The sequence below is a fragment of the Acanthochromis polyacanthus genome, chromosome 11 (assembly GCF_021347895.1).
Source record: "Acanthochromis polyacanthus isolate Apoly-LR-REF ecotype Palm Island chromosome 11, KAUST_Apoly_ChrSc, whole genome shotgun sequence".
Lineage (NCBI taxonomy): Eukaryota > Metazoa > Chordata > Actinopteri > Pomacentridae > Acanthochromis > Acanthochromis polyacanthus.
This window is the reverse complement of record NC_067123.1, coordinates 21724954-21745384: the sequence shown is the minus strand read 5'-3', so window position 1 is coordinate 21745384 and position 20431 is coordinate 21724954. Positions and strand designations below refer to the sequence as shown.

At 39.5% G+C, this 20431-nt stretch overlaps 1 protein-coding gene across 1 annotated transcript in view; it reads right to left on the bottom strand.

Moving 5' to 3' along the window:
* The window catches only part of hpca (hippocalcin), a 194394-nt gene that overhangs the window by 115284 nt on the left and 58679 nt on the right, over positions 1-20431 (bottom strand). The window lies entirely within an intron of this gene.

Genomic DNA, 20431 nt, shown 5'->3' with positions numbered 1-20431 from the left:
TCATGGAGCACGTTAGACCTGAACCATGTAAGAACTTCAACTTTGACTAGAGCTATTTCTGTACTGGTCTGAACTCTGAAATTCAGCTGGAATTTTCCAAACACAACTTTTTCACTTGAATTTTTCTCTCTTATTTTGAACCAATGGTTTAATTACAGTATTTTTAAATGCAGCAGAAATGATGCCGGTGAATAGCAAGTGATCAGTTATAGTTAAACTTCCTCTGCAAAACAATTTAAGTCTGTGTGAGACAAATTCAGAGATTTGCTGCTTAACACAATAGGTATGTTATATCAGTGAACAATTGCTAAAACAATGGGGATAAAAGATGAGATATTGAATTATTGTTATTGTTAAGAAGTGCCATAAACCACTTTAAGAGGAATGCCATTCACGTATTTACTTAGTGTTTGACAACATCGACCCAATTCAAGGATACATACGAGGTTGTTAAAATTTACTCTGCTGTGAATTTGGAGTTTCAATCTTATAAGTGACTGTGAATTTGTCAGGTTAGATTTTAACAACAACCTATGAGGTCTTTCAGTCACACTGATGGAAATCGTAGCTGGTGAGCAGATAGATGGCACAAACTGATCGGATCATGTTGTTGATATGTGTGAAGTGTGTGTTGCAGTGGAACACAGCCTGTGAATGGTCTGTGGACAATTTAACAGTGCGTGCCCAGTAAAGCGACTCCTCCCTGGGGATGTCAGCTGCTGATGGCAGCAGGTGTGGAGACGATGAACTGATTACTATTGTCCACGCTTTTTATGCTGGAGGCTGATCAGTTTTGGTGGATATTGTGCATTAAGTTTGTTGCCAGAACGTGTGAGCCCACTTTGTTGGAATGCAGGCCATCAGTTTTTGAAAGTCCCAGCAGCTTGAAATTATGCATGTATCTGACACCACTCACAATATTATATTGTAATCCACAATATTATGGGTGAACAGAAAAAGTGACCAAATCTGCTGGGTCAAAAATATACATACAGCAACATGAAATAGCAATTTTGGTGACTTAGAAAGTTGTGTCAATGAAACGATCTTCAAAGCATGGCTTCTTAACTTCTTGTGAGTGATTATGAGTGACTACAGCTGACTTCCCTGAGGTCATTTAAACGGGGCTCATTGGATACAAACAATTGGATACATGTGTATATATGTGTATACATATGTATATGTACTTCACTCTGTTGCAGTGGACAAGTCCTGAAGATGAATGTTCACATTTGATATTCCCTTTGATTTCTCCTGATCCGCACTCTCTGGCTGTTATCTTGTTGTTACTTTAAGTCTCAGTTCAGGCTCTGATGGAAAAGCCTGATAAAAAAAAGAAAAGAAAATTTGGCTTTGGATGTGAGTCACTCAGTTCACACGATCATCCCCTGCTGCCTCCACACTGATGATTAGATATTAAAGATCACAAATCCAACTTCTTCTAGCTGCTCATGTTTTTAGTGAAAACACCAAATGGCAGAACAGTAAGGGAATCCCAGGCAATGGTAACTTATTATGAGATTTAAATTAGAAGTATATGGAGAGTTGATTGTTGTCCCCAACATCAAATTTGATCATTTCTGAATCCTTCACACTCTGAGAGGCTTTGCCTCTCTACAGCTTGAATCAAAGTTTCCCCACACAGCAACAACTACTGTGATCCTGGAGCCATATGAAGTCATGCAGTGCCTTAAACCTAATAATCAGTGAGGTGGCAGCAGGCGCCAAACATGCATCACGCTCTAATGTATTCACGTTTAGTTAATTTTTCAAAAACATCAAAACAATGTGTTTTGGAACTGCCTTTTCCACACTCACTTGTTTGTCTCTCTGATGCTTTTGGGAACTAAAAAGCAAAATATAACTGAAAAAATTACACTTGTGACAAAGTAAATCCTTTGCTGGAGCCTGTTTTCCTGCTGTTGCCAGCATCTCTGATTCAATTATATTCAGGATGCATGCATTAATTAGAGGACTCTTTTTATACATTCTGCTGGGTATAATTGATGCACAGTTGGAAAATAAAGCAGTGATTATGAAGTGAATACAAAAGGTACTGCTGCTGCTCCCAGGTTGTCACATTCAGTTTCCTCTCTTCATCAGAGAGAAATAAAATCATTATTAAATCAATATGCCTGGCATGATTACTCTAGAGTTACTGTTGTGCTCCAGTCTTTGTTATGCAGCCTTTTTGCAGTTTAAAGGATTGTTTGACATTGTGGGATCTTTTTGTTGTGAAGCTGTGACTCAATTAACTTTGCTTTTCATTAATTCAACGTGTGATTATTTGGCGCGGAGGACTCATTTACCTGAGCAATGACACAAATCAACAGAAGATGTAGGCATATAAATATGATACTTATATCAAATTTAGTGATACAAATATTAAAAAGGCAAGAAGGTAAAATATCAAGCCATTAAGAACAAACAGAGCAATTAGGATTTAAGACAAAGTGAAACAAGAACAACTGGTTCAGATAAGATGAAATTAAAGACCTAAATTGCCCTAGGGATAAAATGAAGCAGTCTTTAGATTGTTCAGCATGCTATTTGAGAGTGTAGGTGCAGATATAGTGAAAATGAAAGCTCAGTAAAAACAATCAGTATATGTAACATAATCCAATCTTTTAAGCGTGTTTGATCAGGACCCACATTAAAAGACAGCACTGAAGTAATGTAAGGGATTAGAAAACCACAATGAACCTCATAAATAAGTTAAACTTCATGTCTATCATGTCTATAGAGGGAGGACCACCCAACCTCAGCACACAGCTCACAGTAATGAGCATAATAACTGTCACTGACAATAAATCTTCGTGTGCACTGATAAACAGTTACTGTTGTCATAGGTGATGCATGCATGTATAAAATGTCAATAAAATGACAATGGAAAACATGATTTGTTCCTGTAAAAGAAGGCAGAAATGATTAGATTTTCATGATAATTTTGGCCCTGGTGAAAGATGTGTTGAACCGTATCTGCATTTAGTATGAATTTATGGTTATCTAGTGCAACTTCTAATTCAGTAAAGCAGTGCTGAAGGGATTTACTTGCAGTCTAAATAGTATTTTCATTACAGTACAAGTTAGTGTCATAAGCATAAAGGTGTACTTTACATCCAGCCACAGAAGAAAACAGCTTCATCTATATCAAGAGTAAACAGAAAAGGACCCAGGATTAACCCTTGTGGAACACCTTTAGCAATTTCACAAATTCATATTTGACTTTTCCATGGGATAAACCCTGCCGTCTATACATGAAGTAACTCTTAAACCAATTCTATGTAATTTATTCAAATCTGACACAGAAGCAAAGCCTGATCAGCTGTATTAAAGATCTATGAAAAAATAATTTAAAAAGAGCAGCACAGTTTTCATTCCTGTCGAGAGCCACATTGATAATGTTGTAAATTTAACTGGCAGCAGTAACAATGATGTTCTTTTCTCTACACAACACAATGGGTGTATGCTAAGAATAGAATATGCTGAAAGAAATGGTTTAAGCTGATTATTCATCTTAGTATTTTTGCTCGGCATGATAATTTAGATATTGGCCTATAATTATTGAGGTCAAATGTTCCACCGTCTCTTACGTAAAAGAGTTACATAAGTGACCTTCTAGACCTTAGAAACTGCTAAGGATAAAAATGAAAGGTTAAAAATATATTTTAACAATTGGAGCTCAAACGGCAACATTTGCTAGAAGAGAACAGCTGTAACATAAAACAGCTGGCATCACCTGCATATCAGGATCAGCAGCATATGGAGGGAGTACTGCACGAGTTTCATCAAAAAGATTACCGGCAGATGGAAAAAGATCAATAAAAGCTGCAGAAATCTCTTTATGAGCTGATATTGAACCTCTATCCACTGTGGTAAGGGGATGAAAAGGAAGAGGATTCACTGGTCGATAGAATTCACTACCTTCCAGAATGTTGCTTTATTTGAATCAGAGTTTCCAATTAAAAATGATAATAGTTAAATTGGCCTTTTTTATTGTAAAAGTCCATTTGTTTTTAAGCTGCATAAAAAAATTGCCTGGCAGATGTGGAATGACAGCGAAAACTAGCGGTCAAGCAGTCCAGTTTGATGCACCTAATTGGAACCCTACAACTGGTTTGTTTAATAATGAAATCTGAAGGAAAACATAACACACAATCTGTTAATTTATATTGTCTATGTTGATGTAAGGCAATCAGTAAAGCCAATTTCCCCAGGTTTTCTTTCCTTATGATGGGTACAGAGAAAAAAAGAAGGTAAAAAGAGTTGGATTCATGTTGACTGAATAGCTGCTTTTCTTATCCAAATTATTTAAAATATTTTAACATAAATGCTGTACAGTCTATTCATAAAAATACATCAATAAATAACTTGAATGAAGCCCACCGATCATTTGAGGAAGTAACTTCCAAGACTGAGGAAGGTGTTTTAGGTCAGCAGTCTGACCAAAAGTATGCTCGTCATTTTGCTCAACACTAACTGGGAATTCGTCAGCGGTGAGTGCTACTGTATGTTCTATGGTGTCTGAGTCAGTGCAAAAGAAAATGTTTTGGACTTACTAACTGTATCTTTGCTCACCATCTGCCCTACTCACAACATTTGGCTCCCTTCTTCCTCTTCTCCAATATGACATTCAGTTTTGAAGGGTTGCTACTTTGATCCAGCAGCAACAGAACTTGAGGGGGCGTTCTAATTGTTGCAGGAGCACTGGAAGCAGTGTATCGATGCGCAGAGACCGCTTCAAACCAAATTTAAAATCAGGTGTGGTTTTTGATTTTTATTGGCTCATTCTCTGACTTTACTGATTGCAGCTCTTGAGGTAATTAGCTACAAGCAGCAGGTCTGTAGTCAACTCACAGATATGAGGTTATATCAGTATATCTTCATATATGTTCTCATCTATGCAAATAACTCCTACAACCTTTAAGTGCTCCACCAGTAATATGTTTTGTTTGTTATGATTTGTACATTTTGCATCAATTTGTGAATAAAGTTGTCTTAAAACCACATGTGGGAAATATTAAATTAGTTTTCTAAAATCTGAAATGTCAGCTTTGACCATTATTATCTGGTCCAGTGCAGTTGGACATGATTGATGCAGGCTTGACTAAGCTCTTCTCATATGTTCTGAGAGGAAAAATCCTTCCATGTGATGAAGCTCAGTGAAGTAAAACGCCTCTGCCAGCCATCTACTCGCTATCTTCCCCTCCAACGCCTTCCCTCCGTCATCCCCACACTTCTATCCCCTTTATCTGGGAGGATCTGTCAGTGCTTAACAACATGACTCACCACACGTTCAATAAGTGTTCCCTGCTGGGAATGTGAGTGCACACACACTTTATGTGACACTTCTGCCGTACACCACGTGCTGTATGTTTGAATTGCCTCAGGTGAGTGCAGATAGTACATGACTTCACACTTACATGGGTATTCATTGTGTAGTCAGCTCCAGAAATATTTGGACGCTGACATAATTTTCAGCATTTCATCTCTGTACACCACCACAATGGGTTTGAAAAGAAACAGTCAAGATGTGCTTTAAGTGCAAACTTTAGGCTTTAATGTGAAGGTTTTTTATGCCCAAATCAGGGGAACAATGGAGGATTTACAACACATTTTTGTGAGTAACTGGACAATTGGCTGCTCACCTGTTCCATGGCCAGTTGTGTGTTATTACCTCATTATTTCATTTACTAGGAGAAGATAAAAGGTCTAGAGTTCATTTCAAGTGTAGTATTTGGATTCTGGTGAGGTCAACTCTCAATATGAAGTCCAAAGAGCATCACTATCAGTGAAGAAAGCCATTCTTAGGCTGAGAAATCAAAACAAACCCATCAGAGAGATAGGAAAAACATTAGGTGTGGCCAAATCAACTGCTTTGTACATTCTTAAAAAGAAAAAAAACACTAGTGAGTCCAGCAACGCCAAAAGATCGGGAAGATCACAGAAAACAAGTGTGTTGGATGACAGAAGATTCCTTTCTCTGGTCAAAAAAAACCCTTAACAACAGTTGGCAAGATCAAAAACACTCCCCTGGAGATAAAAGTCAACAATTAAGAGAAGACTTTGCCAGAGTGAATACAGAGGATTCACCACAAGCTATAAACTATTGGTGAACCTCAACAACAGGAAGTCCAGATTAGAGTTTTCCCAAAAAACATCTAAAAGAGCCTGTGCAGTTCTGGAGCAACATCCTGTGGAGAGATGAGACAAAAATCAACTTGTACCAGAATGATGGGAAGAGAAGAGTCTGGAGAAGGGAAGGAAGTGTTAAAGATCCAAATCAAACCAGCTCATCAGTGAAGCATGGTGGTGGTAGTGTGATGGCATGGGCATGTATGGCTGCCAATGGAACATGTTCTCTTATATGTATGATGATGTGACTGCTGGAAAAAACACAGTAGAAAGGATCCTTAAGTATTTCAGGCAATATAACCTGCTCATATTCCACCAAATGCATCAGAACACATTGGACTCATTCACGGTACAGATGGACAATGACTCGAAGCATACTGCGAAAGTAACCAAAGAGTTTTTTAAGGCAAAGAAGTGGAATGATCTGCAATGACCAAGTCAGTCACCTGACCTGAATCCAACTTAGGATGAATTTCACTTGCTGAAGACAAAACTGAAGGGAATATCCTCAAAGAACAAGCAGGAAGTAAATACAGCAGCATTAGAAGCATCACCAGGGACCAAACCCAGCGTCTGGTGATGTCTATGGGTTCCAGACTTCAGGGTGTCAATGACTGTAAAATATTATAAAGGACAATTTAATTTAGGATTCTGTTAGATTCTGTTTTCCACCATTATTAACTTTCATTCCTCTTGTGTACATTCATCCACTTTTTCCACAAAATTTTCTTTCCTTCCTTCCTCAACACTCTGATAAGGTAGCCATGGAAACACAGTAGAAGTGTGGTGGTGACAAAATAGATTTTCTAAAAACCAATCCAGGGATTACTAACATACCTGATGCGCGCACACACACACACACACACACATTAGAACTTTCCTGCTGGCATCTCTCCTCTCATCTCTTTTGAAGGATCGTTTTAATCTGTTTCTATGGATACCAACATGGAGCGATGAATCCCTCTATATGGAAACTTGGAGACACTTAAAAGACACAAGCACGATAATGGAAGCATTTAAGTAGATTGTTCAGCTGGTTGTACTTTTAAATCTGCTCTCAGTTAACACTCAGAGTCTGGTTGGTGCTTCTGTCTTCTCTGCTGCAGGTTTGACTTTGTTCCTCTGTTCTGCTGTCTGTTCCACACACACAGCAGAGACATACTACTGCACTAGCCAAAGTTATTTTAAATTAGGTGCTGCAGATTTCGTAAGTGTGAAGCCGAGGGCACGGCACTGACAGTCATATCAAAAGCACTTCCAACCTGACACTGCTGATTTTGAAAAGGTCAGTACACATTTCCAGCCAGAGGTTACCACTGCTTTAGTATTATATTTGGATACAGGTGTTGGTACATAGTGGTTTACTCGGTGTTGTTTTAAAAGGGCAGAAAGTGCATGTAGACACGATTGCTTGTGTGGCTTTCATAGGCTTTACTATAAAACCAGGTTTTCTCTCAGCATACTGAGGATTTGATTAAAATGTCTAAAATAGTCTGAGACAATAAAACACTTTGTTCCTAGAACAAATGATCCATTAAACACCTTGTTTGTGAATGTTATAGCTTTCATGTACCCTAATTAATAGAGCTATTACCAAATGGCGCTCTATTTCAGGGAATAATCTGCCCTACGCAGGTTTTTGCCATCAACTTTCATCATTACAGTTTCTTATAGCTTCTAAACTGAATAATGAAAATCATTTCACTTTGATAAAATTGTATTAAACTCCAATTGGAAATTATCAATTTGTTTTATTTCTTTGTTATTGTTATTAATGAAAATTATGGTATGTATTACAAGATGTTATGGGCTTAGAAAGTTCACAGCCTGACTCTGAGATCAGGCTCAACCTGCAGCACCTGTGTGATTGAGCTCGGCTGTGTGTTGTTGCCAATCAGCTGAGCGGGGATATAAGGAGGGATCTCCCAGCTGCTCAGTTGGTTGTGGTTAGGTGACCTGGAAGGTTCAACACCACAAGTCAGCCTCCTTTCCAGAAGCCTAAGCGTCTTTGTGTCATTAATGCCCAGAACCCAGCACTTCTTTGTTTTTGATTTGAGAAATGTTTTTTTCTTTTGAGGGGTTTCAGTTGTTGTTGTTTTTTTACCACTTTTGGTAGATTTAGTGGGGGATAGTGGTATTTAACCATACCCTATCCTCTTTGAGACCACAGACCCCATTTTCTGTTTGTGCAGTTTTTTGTTCGTTTCTCCCGTGAATAACCTTAGTTTATTTGTCTGAGACTGGGGGGTGAAACGTAACACAAGAGATTCTGAAACCTACTAAACAAAACAAAACAATGGAATCTAGTTACTAAGGGATTAAGACAGCATATTACTGCACCTTACTGCATGTTATGGTCTACTCTGTCTCCTACCTCTGCTATCACCATTTAAAAAACAAGAACATAGAGAAAACTGTACCTGGAAGAACTAAAAAAAAAAAAAGCACTTAATATTGTTTTTTTCATTTCAGGATGGGGCTGCATAGTGGTCAGCACTTTCGCCTTGCAGCAAGAAGAGCCTGGGTTAAAATCCTGGGGTGGGCCTGGGATCTTTCTGCATGCAGTTTGCATGTTCTCCCTGTGCATGCGTGGGTTTTCTCCGGATACTCCAGCTTCCTCCCACAGTCCAAAAATATGCTGAGGTTAATTGATAACTCTAAACTGTCCGTACGTGTGAATGTGACTGTTTATCTGTATACATAGCCCTGCGACACACTGGCGACCTGTCCAGGGTGTCCCCTGCCTTCGCCCGAGTCAGCTGGGATACACACGTGGACAAAATTGTTGGTACCCCTCAGTTAAAGAAGGAAAAACCCACAATTCTCACTGAAATCACTTGAAACTCACAAAAGTAACAATAAATAAAAATTTATTGAAAATTAAATAATCAAAATCAGCCATCACTTTTGAATTGTTGATTAACATAATTATTTAAAAAAACAAACTAATGAAATAGGGCTGGACAAAAATGATGGTACCCATAACTTAATATTTTGTTGCACAACCTTTTGAGGCAATCACTGCAATTAAACGATTTCTGCATTTGTCAATGAGCGTTCTGCAGCTGTCAACAGGTATTTTGGCCCACTCCTCATGAGCAAACAGCTCCAGTTCTCTCAGGTTTGATGGGTGTCTTCTCCAAATGGCATGTTTCAGCTCCTTCCACATATGTTGAATGGGATTCAGATCTGGGCTCATAGAAGGCCACTTTAGAATAGTCCAACGCTTTTCTCTCAGCCATTCTTGGGTGTTTTTGGCTGTGTGTTTTGGATCGTTGTCCTGTTGGAAGACCCATGACCTGCGACTGAGACCAAGCTTTCTGACACTAGGCAGCACATTTCTCTCCAGAATGCCTTGATAGTCTTCAGATTTCATCGTACCTTGCACACTTTCAAGACACCCTGTGCCAGATGCAGCAAAGCAGCCCCAAAACATTACTGAGCCTCCTCCATGTTTCACCGTAGGGACAGTGTTCTTTTCTTCGTATGCTTGGTTTTTGAGTCTATGAACATAGAGTTGATGTGCCTTACCAAAAAGCTCCAGTTTGGTCTCATCTGTCCAAAGGACATTCTCCCAGAAGCTTTGTGGCTTGTCAACATGCATTTTTGCAAATTCCAGTCTGGCTTTTTTATGAGTTTTTTTCAGCAGTGGTGTCCTCCTTGGTCGTCTCCCATGAAGTCCACTTTGGCTCAAACAACGACGAATGGTGCGATCTGACACTGATGTACCTTGGCCTTGGAGTTCACCTTTAATTTCTTTGGAGGTTGCTCTGGGCTCTTTGGATACAATTCCAACGATCCGTCTCTTCAATTTGTCATCAATTTTCCTCTTGCGGCCACGTCCAGGGAGGTTGGCTACTGTCCCGTGGGTCTTGAACTTCTGAATAATATGAGCCACTGTTGTCACAGGAACTTCAAGCTGTTTAGAGATGGTCTTATAGCCTTTACCTTTAAGATGTTTGTCTATCATTTTTTTGGGATGTCCTGGGACAATTCTCTCCTTCGCTTTCTGTTGTCCATGTTCAGTGTGGTACACACCTTTTCACCAAACAGCAGGGTGACTACTTGTCTCCCTTTAAATAGGCAGACTGACTGATTATGAGTTTGGAAACACCTGTGATGTCAATTAAATGACACACCTGAGTTAATCATGTCACTCTGGTCAAATAGTTTTCAATCTTTTATAGAGGTACCATCATTTTTGTCCAGGCCTGTTTCATTAGTTTGTTTTTTTAAATAATTATGTTAATCAACAATTCAAAAGTGATGGCTGTTTTTGATTATTTAATTTTCAATAAATTTTTATTTATTGTTACTTTTGTGAGTTTCAAGTGATTTCAGTGAGAATTGTGGGTTTTTCCTTCTTTAACTGAGGGGTACCAACAATTTTGTCCACGTGTGTAGGCTCTAGCACCCCCGCAACCCTAGTGAGGATAAAGCGGTGTATAGAGAATGGATGGATGGATGGATTTCAGGATGGTGGTTATCAGCATTTTGTCAACAAATATTTTGAGAAGAAATTTGAACTTTAGATGCATGAGAACATAAGTAATGGTTGTCTCGTCTCAACATCTTGAAAAATAGCATGATGAAGGTTGTCATGAGACACAACCCAGCACATTTTAATTTCAGCTTAATAATTAAAATATATCTGAAGCAGGCTAATTTGCCTTTCCTTAGACAAACAACAGGCACATCTTTTGTAATATTTCAACAGGAGTGGAAGAAGTAAAATGCTACAACTTCCCCAGTGGACAGGGTAATTGTGACACACAAATGGTTTGATGTAGAGAAAGCTATTCATGCAAATGCAACTCTACCTGTATAGTACAGGTAGGTAGTGTTTGTGGACTGTTTGATCGATAGACGTCCACACATGTATGCATCCCTCATCTGTCATGGATGGACAGATGGATACGACGGCTGAATACACATGGATATTATCTATCTACCCATCTCTTTGTATCCCTGACAGATGATGGATAAATAGGTATGTGTGGAAATCTGTCTGTGCTTTCTTCTATATCATGGATGGATGAATAGATATCCATAAATGTCTACAGCCATCATCCAATGGTGCATTATGAATGCATATTCAGATGGATGACCCAACGGATGCAAACAGATGGAGTTTATTCACTGTAGATTATAGATCCTCTAAATATGATGTTAAACTGTGTTTATGAAAAACTGCATTGATAAATTTATTTTTGTCCACAAGGCAGGAAGCACACGTGAAAATCGCGTATTAAAAACACTTTATAAGAACCACATTGTTGTTAATATTGACGGGAAATCAAAACTTTAACAGGGGATGTGTCTTCCAAAAAGAGTGACAAGAATCAGTGGTTTTTATTTAAATTTAGCAGCAAAGTTGTAACACTGTGTTAGAACTTACCCCCACTGTGGAGCTTCTCAAGCCTGACTAACATTTTCTCTGAGTTGGAAATGTGATACATGGAAACAGCATTACATTTTAAGCAATGAGACAGTTTTCAAGATAATGTAAAATTGGATTTGCATAACTGAAGCAAGTGAAAGAAGTTTAAACTTGTTGCCAAAACATTCTTTGCCACAAAATTTAACAGAAACCAGACCAAAGTCTAAAAACATCATGTGAGACTGTATTCTGGTAAAGTGACCAGCAGCACTCCCTGCTTGACCCTTTGTGGAATAATGTTACATTGAACCCTGCATTAGGACCTGCCCCATTCATGCCCTATCCGTGTACATTTTAGAATTTAATGAAAGCAGCCTTACAAAAAGTTATTAAGACAAGAGCAGCTGCTGCTGTATGTTGAGAGTGAGAATCTGACTAAACTTCACAAAACATTAACGATATTGGCTATATTGAAATGTATGTTTAAGTTTAAAGAACTGGCAGAGGAGCTAAACTGACAAAGTTAAATCAGAACAAGACAATAGTTTATGCCAACCCGGTCTCACGAGGATTCGTGAAACTGTCACGTAAATTTTTGTTTCGGTTTCGTGCGCACCAACACGATTTCGTCATGTTTTTCGTGCCGCTCACAACGAAATGTTTTTCGTGTTGCTCACAACGAAACCCGCTGTGGTAATCACATCTGAAAGTGGTTTATACCGGCGGATTCATGACAATCTAAGCTGTCCATCGGCGTATACTGTTTGTGTAATCGCGTTTGCAGCCGTCGGACATTCTTAGAATCGCGTTTGCACCCCTTGGACATTCTTTAAATTCCTATGCAAATTGGTAAGTGTACCACCGAGTTATGGTTAGGGATGATGTAATGCAAAATATAGCGCTGGATTCGCAACGGTTTCACATTAAAAATATAATATACCCATTCGTTTGAAATACGTTCTGAGTGGCACGAAAAGTCCGCCGTTTAAAATACACTGGTGTGCATTTCGTTGTGAGCGGCATGAAAAACATGACGAAATCGTGTTGGTGCGCACGAAACCAAAACAAAAATTTACGTGACAGTTTCACGAATCCTCGTGAGATCGGGCTGTTTATGCAGCAGGCAGTGTTAAATCAGAACATTTAATGGAAAGAGAATGGACATGGAGAATGGACAGATTTCTGACATGATCAAATCTTTTCAGGCACCCATTTCAGTCATAAGTTTTATTTTACAGTGAATATATGCATAGTGTTATTTTCACAGGATGGCTCAGTAACTTCCTAAAACATCTAGACACTATTTTTTTGGAAGCATTACCTGAACAGCAGGAAATAGGGCAGTTGTTTGGTACAATGTTCAGCTGAAAATTGCAGCACATTTGGAGTTTATTTGAAAAGAAGCTCAATCCAGCTTTGGCTGGTTTTGGGATTGTAATGGCACAAATAATATACCAGATTCATCCTTTTATCAATAGATTTGTTTCTTAAAGACTTCACGGAGTGAAAATCAAAAACAAATGATCATGTTTATTGTATTCAGGTGTTTTTTATGTTAGGAGACACGTTATGAATAACACTGCAGTCCACCAGTCTCAGGCTTCCGTGGCTTCATACATAAAAAGAAAAACAGTCAGAGAGCGCAGACTCCACCAAGACTGCTCAGTCATTGTATCATTTCCAATGGCTGAAATCTTGAAGAAAAATTGTTTGCAAAAATTACGGTACCATAGAATGTGGCCATTTAATACAAATGTACCCACAAACAAAATGACATTGCGTTGAGCACAGGCGTGTGTTATGCATCTGTATGTTATGTATGGATACCGAATAGCATGACCTAAATATGCAGTGGGTAACAGGATTTGATGAGACTCAGAAATAAATCCATAATTTAATCCATTGTTCCTTTTATTATTTCGGACAAATAAATCCCAATATTTCCACAACAGTTGATTTGAGTAGGATCACAATCATGTGATCATCAGCAGGCAGCTGCTGTAGTGTTCACTTGTTGTCATAGTTACAGTGACACATGACACTTTCTTGCAATATAGAAATCTTTAACAAATCTGTGGATCCAGACCATAACCTGCATTACTGCCAAAATCTTATCGGTTGGTCCTTGTGTCATTTCTGCCCGTCCCTGAAAATTTCATCCAAATCCCTTTGTCCGTTTTGGAGTAATGTTGCTAACAGACAGACAGGCAGACAAGCTAGCGCTGATCATCATTTCACTCCATCGAGGCTTTGCCTACTTGGTGGAGTAACAAACATTAGGAATCAGTCCTGTCAGCTTACTGAGTGGAGCTCTCCAAATCATTATTTTTCTTTAAAATGGATTTCTAACATGGATTGCTGAATCATTCCAAAACTCCATCTTGCCATTGTGTAGTGTAGAGTAGTTCTACAGTGTTTAAACAGAGTAATGGGTGAGCTGGTGTGCTCCAGTGTGGAGTGGCGGATGGAGGAAGAAGTGGTAACTTCATAGATCTGCACATTTTAGAGCAGGGATGTCAAACTCATTCCACAGAGGGCCGGTGTGGCTGCAGGTTTTTGTTCCAACTAAGCAGCATCACACCAGACATGACTCATTTAATCAACCGATCTCAGTCTCCAGACAGGTGATTGGTCAGACTGTGTGCTGTAGATATGTTGGAACTAAATGCTGTAGCCTAGAGCACACAGTCTGACCAATCACCTGTTTGGAGACTGAGATCGGTTGATTAAATGAGTCAGGTCTGGTGTGATGCTGCTTAGTTGGAACAAAAACCTGCAGCCACACCGGCCCTTTGTGGAATGAGTTTGACATCCCTGTTTTAGAGGAACCAACAATGTAGAGTTACATCTGAGCCATTTAAAGGCAGGAACAGATTATTTTCATGAAAAAATCTCATCGATATGAAGAGATGAGGGCTTTAATCAAAGACCAAGGAGAGAATTTAAGATGAGTTGTGGTGAATACAACTTTTTTCTCAGCTCTGACAGAATCGGTTATTTTGCTGTCCAGCAGAGCAGCTCTCATCTCGCATCGAACACAAAATCTGCACAGTCAAACATCCATTAGTGTGTGCAGTGAAACAGGTATTTTTCCTCATTACACCTTGACTGCAGAATACGTGATTGGCAACCTCTTCCACTCACTACATTCTTGCTCCCAGCTGCTGCTCGTCCAGGCAATTGCAGAATCTGTGAAATGCAGCCTGCGAGTTAATGAATACTGAGTTACTGAGGCCAAGACAGACACACTTTGAAGAGGCAGACCATTGATTTCACCAGCGATACTGCACATTACCAATCTGATGGAGAGTTCACCAAATTAGCTTGCCATCCGCGAGTCAGGCTATTAACTCCACTGGCTTCCCTTTCATTTTTATGAGGTGACACCGTGCAGTAGTGCTGGCCAAGGTTGAAAATATTTTATACCGACATTTTTGCAAATATGAAAAGCACAGCCAATGGAAAATAGCCATATAGTCACAACCTAAAGTTCAACACTGGCAGACGCTTGTCTTCTGCCACCTACACTGCTTTAAATGCTAGCAAACTAACTGTCATCCATATCCAGCAAATAAAAGTCAGTTGAGTGAAACTAGTGGCTGATTAAATCATGTTTTGCTCTCATGGTTTAACGTAGCTGCTTTCTGAGTTGTCTGATACCCACTTTGAGCTGCACTAGATGCTGAAGAATCTCATCAGATTGTTTGGAAGCTGAGTGTGATTCCTTCTTTATCAGATTTTACTCCCTCTGCTCTAATAACATTTGAAATGTCTAGAAAAACCCATTTCATTCTTCTCATACATATCTAAAGGTCATGGCTACACATTCTCTTACTACACTTGACTGGAGAAGGAAGCTACTGTACATGTTCATAATCTATGGACACAAAAATGTAGAACTGTCATGTAGATTTGACAACAATGTCCACACAAGAGATTTGATTAAAAATAAATGTTCCTTTTACATTTAATCCAAATAGAGAAAGCAATCAAGTGTGGCAGTCAGCAAGATCACAAAGCAAGCAGTGTGAAAGTTTGTCATTTAAAGGTTGTTGAAGGTACAAACATAGAAGAAGGTTGATGCAGCAGGATGGCAGGAAGAGACAAAGTGAGCACACAACAATGTTTATAACCTGGAACTCCCAGGAATCTGCATCAGGTGAAGACAGTTCAGGTAAGCTTAGACCACTTCCAAGACAGAGGAAACCTCTCGCACCATTGGGCCTTTTTCATAGTTGTCTCATTTGAATGTGATATCAAGTTCTCGTTAATACACGTGTAACAGAGTCGCAGTGGACAAACTCCCCGTTAGTCTGGATAATACTGCATGTAGTTAAATAAAACCTAGTGGTCATTAAACAGCTGGGTCTCTGATAATCCTCAACAGGAACAAATAAATGCTGGCCCCTGAACACGTGCCGGGAGAAAAACAAGGCTGGATAAGCTATGATGCCTGTCGTATGATGAGCCTGCTACTTTAGCAATATGGTCATTTGTTGTTTCATGTGGATAAATTCAGCAAAATAATTCTGCTATTTTCAACACTTTGTTGTTCTGGATTACTCATCTGCAGCATTATTGTCCTACTTCAGTCACTGTGTGTGTGTGTTAATGTCTCAGCCAGCTGTTGTCCTTTAATCCCATCTGGGATTTAAAACTGAAACAGACACAGGAAATGTTAAGTTTATGTAACTGCATAATGCAGTAACTACAACAGGCCAAATGGGTTAAGCAACATTCTGCTGGGAAACACTGAGTCCTGACATTCATGTGGATGTATGACATGTACCACGCACCTAAACACTGCAGGCCAAGCAACCTCCAAATATCAACAGCAGTCCAGTTTCCACCATCAGCAGGACAATGCACACCACAAAAGGAGTGCCCCGGGGAACACAACAGAGCTAAGCTGTTCACCCGGGTTCCTCACTGCCCAGATCCAAATCTTATTAAGCATCTGTGGGATTTACCAGGATAACCTTGATCTAATTAGGTCCCACCCTGAAACCCACAGGGCCCACAGAATGCACTGCAACCATCCCGGTGCCACAGGACGTCCCCAGAGGTCCTGTGTCCATGCCCCACTGGGTCAGAGGAGTTTTAGCAGCAGAAAGGAGACCAACACAATATAAAGCTAAAGATGCTTTAAACACACAAAAAAGACCACCTTCATGAATTCACACATCAATATGCCGAGAAAACTAAGAATCCTCAGATGCTACGTCTGGTCAGTCTTGCTATACAGATGCGAAATGTGGACAAAATCAAATATTTCGCAGAAGAGACTCCAAGTAACAGAAGTGTGGTTCCTGTGAAGATTGATATCATGGGTAGAACGAGTAACCAACGAAGAGGTGCTTACGAGAGCAAATGCAAAAAGAACAAAGCTGCCAACCATCAAACTGAGAAAAATTCAATTCCTAGGACATGTGATGAGGAGGAATAGCATAGAGAATCTTGCGATAACAGGCAAAATGGAAGGGAAGACAGAAAAAGGACACCAGAGAATGACATATTGACAACAAAGACTGGACAAATGCATTGAATGTCAACACTGCTACATGCAACGTATGACAGAGAAAAGTGCAAAATCATGGTCGTCAACGCGATTACGCAAGACACCTAAGAAGAAAAAGAAGACGAAGAAGAAGCCTTAATAGCAATGGGTTAATAAAGAAAGCATTTTTATCTCTATTACCCGCAATATATTACAAAACTTTTCCTTCTTTGAATTAATGCTATTGTTATTAATAGTTATGGTTGTTTGGCTTGATTCAGTTGCTTGTAGGTGGTTTCAGAATTACCTTTTGCAAACACTTCATATATGTATTCACTCAGATTTGTCCCACAAGGATCAGTCCTGGGCCCCGGCCTGCTTGCTTTTTATGTTTATAATATTGTCTCTTTTCTGACTGTAATGTCAATCATACAATGTTCTGCATTGTTTTGCAGACTCTGTATGTCTTAAAAACGTACAACTTTCTCTCAGTGTTCAATATGCACTTGTTTATCCTAAACCAACACTTGAAACAAGCATTTTTTTTTTTCTGGAGCTAATAAATAATTACTTCAAAGATCCCCTTCAGTAAACATTAAGATTGAATGCTCACAATATTGAGAGAGCCACAGAGAGTAAACATCCGAGTACTCACTTTGACAAACAATTTACATTTAAACATCATATGGAAAACCGTATTTTTAAACTGCAGCAAAATCAAAAGGAAAGAGAAGTCGAGCTTCCCTTTGATCCCCTAGATATATTTTCTGTTCGCTGTCAGACTGATTGCCAGAGATCTCTATTACACTCCCCATTGCATTCAGTCCTCTCTGGTGCCGAGCTGTGACAAACCCTGATATCTTTTCATCTGTAAATCCCATATTGGACACTGAGCACCCTATATCACATGTATGATGGAGTGGACCACAGGAGCCTACTGAACGTGACTTGGAACATCTGCCTTTGTGCACCACATACATTGAATTGTTTACCACATATTGCCAAGATGGACACTGTCAGTATGACTGGACATTTAAAGATGAAAAACAATCTGAGGTGCAGTAGTTTGAAATGTTTTTTTACTGACTACTGTCCACTTGAGTTTTCAACTCGACATATTCTTCTGTAACTCAATATCACTGCAATATCACCTCGGTGGTTTTCAAGGCGTCATAAAGGTTTGAAATGATGAGTTGCACATTTGATTTTTATTTCTGCTACTGTGAAACTAAATGTTTGGGGTCACACAGACAGTTTCATGTTTTCCATAAAAAACTCACACTTTTATTCATTTGATAACATCATTGGACAAGAGTTTTCTAATCATCAATTAGCCTTTCAACACCATTAGCTGACACAGTGTAGCATTAGAACACAAGAGTGATGGTTGCTGGAAATGTTCCTCTGTACCTCTATGTAGATATTCCACTAAAAATCAGCTGTTTCCAGCTAGAATAGTCATTTGCCACATTAACAATATCGACACTGTATTTATGTTAATTAAATTTTATCTTCATTTAAAAAAAAACAACAACTGCTTTTCTATCAAAAATAGAAATTTCTAGGTGAATCCAAACTTTTGATCAGTAGTGTGTGGCAGATGGTTTATACTGTACAAAAATCCACATGTAGCATCAACAGAAATGCAACACTAATTTAAGAAAAACACTTCTTGATTTCATAAGTTGTCAGCTTTACGTAACCGACAGATTAATGTTCTGAGAGGATAACCGCGCATTTTGCTTTTCTTTCAGTCCATACCAGCGTATCATGTTACTGATCTCGGAGTGGTGTGCAAACCCAGCACTCTAAATAAATAAATGCTCAGAATCTAGAAATGGAGGTATATTAACTCATGAACTCATTCGGTGTGTTTTCAGCTCAATTCCTATTTAAAAACATTACCGCACATTCAGAAAACTGTCTATCTTAGGAGCTCGTGAGACTACAAATGCAAAAAAACAAAACAAAAGAAAAGTGTATTAGAACAGATTGACAACACTTCTTGGATTGGTCTCCCACTGCAGGGACCCTCCAAGTCTTGACCAGCATCTCTGCCAAGACACAGTGAGTCACCCATGTCTCCCCTCCACGGGTGCCACGCTGTTTTGTAAGCGAGCAGAAGGAAAACAACACTCCTCATATGTGTGTCTTTGGGGCAAGTGCTGTTTTCCTCTCCATCTGTCTCTGTCTTTACTCTGATCTTTTTGTCTCTCGTTGTCGCTCTTTATCGTGCTGTTATCCAGGCCTGATAAAGGCTGACTACAACCCCCCCCCACCCACTGCTCAGCCTTTCCACTGCAGGTCACATCTGGCTGTGAGATATTATTTGCGCTTATGGGTTGTTACTCCCCACATCTGGTCACCCATTGCAGCCATATCACTGAATAAAACAACCGCCTTCCTCACTCTGTTTATTTCTTTCTTACACTCGTGCAACCAACAGCTCTCCAGTCTCTGCACTGCTGATTTTTTTTTTTTTAACTCAAATGAAAATATATCCCAACAATTTCTCCTTATACTTCACTTGAGTGCCTTCCAGCTAATATATACTAGATGGAGTATCTGTAAGATGGCAGGTTGTGGTCATTTCTGTCCCCGGGCGGCGTCTCAATCTGGCACAGTGGAGGATAGAGCCTTTCACTCTTGTCCATTCACGCTCATGGTTATTGTCTGTTTATAGATACAGCTGGCAGCCCGCACATGTGTCATTACGAACCGTGCATAGGCTTTGGAGAGTTCGCCAGCTGGCCACGTCTTATCTATCTGCCCCTGCTCTCCACGCCAGGCTGCCAACAGCATCATCTCGCTGCTGGTTTGGAGCTTATAAAATCCACGCCAATGTCAATCCATCAGCGTTTACCAGCAGGGCCCGTCCCTGTGGTGCTGTTTGCAATATGGCACCTGGTAGAGTGTCGCTGAAGATCTGCCGTTTCCGTTTTTTTTTATCACCCAGACTCTGCTGGAAAGATTCAATTCGACTGGGAATGAGAATACTGGGAATATTAACACATTTATCACAGGTTACGCAGATAGGGGAAGGAACGTGTGGGTAGTAATAAGATTCTGCTCAGTGTGAAGACTGATAAATTAAACAGTGGGGGAGACAAGGGCATGTTAGAGAAGACAGAAATTATGAAGGTAGATAAGAAGAGAAGATGGAAAGATAAAAAACTGACAATTTAAGTTAATTTTAATGTCTGTGAGGATGTTAAATCAGTGTCAAGTGATCATTTCCCGTCATTTTTCATTCCTGTGCTGTGTGAAGACCAGTTCCAGCAGCTGGTCATTCATTATTCCAATGCTGCCACTGCATGGTGGATTGAAGCAGTGCACAGCAGTGACTCCCAAAGCACAAGTCCCCGTCATGTTTCCTCACAGAAGCCATTCAATCTGCGGCTATTTTCATTAATAAATCA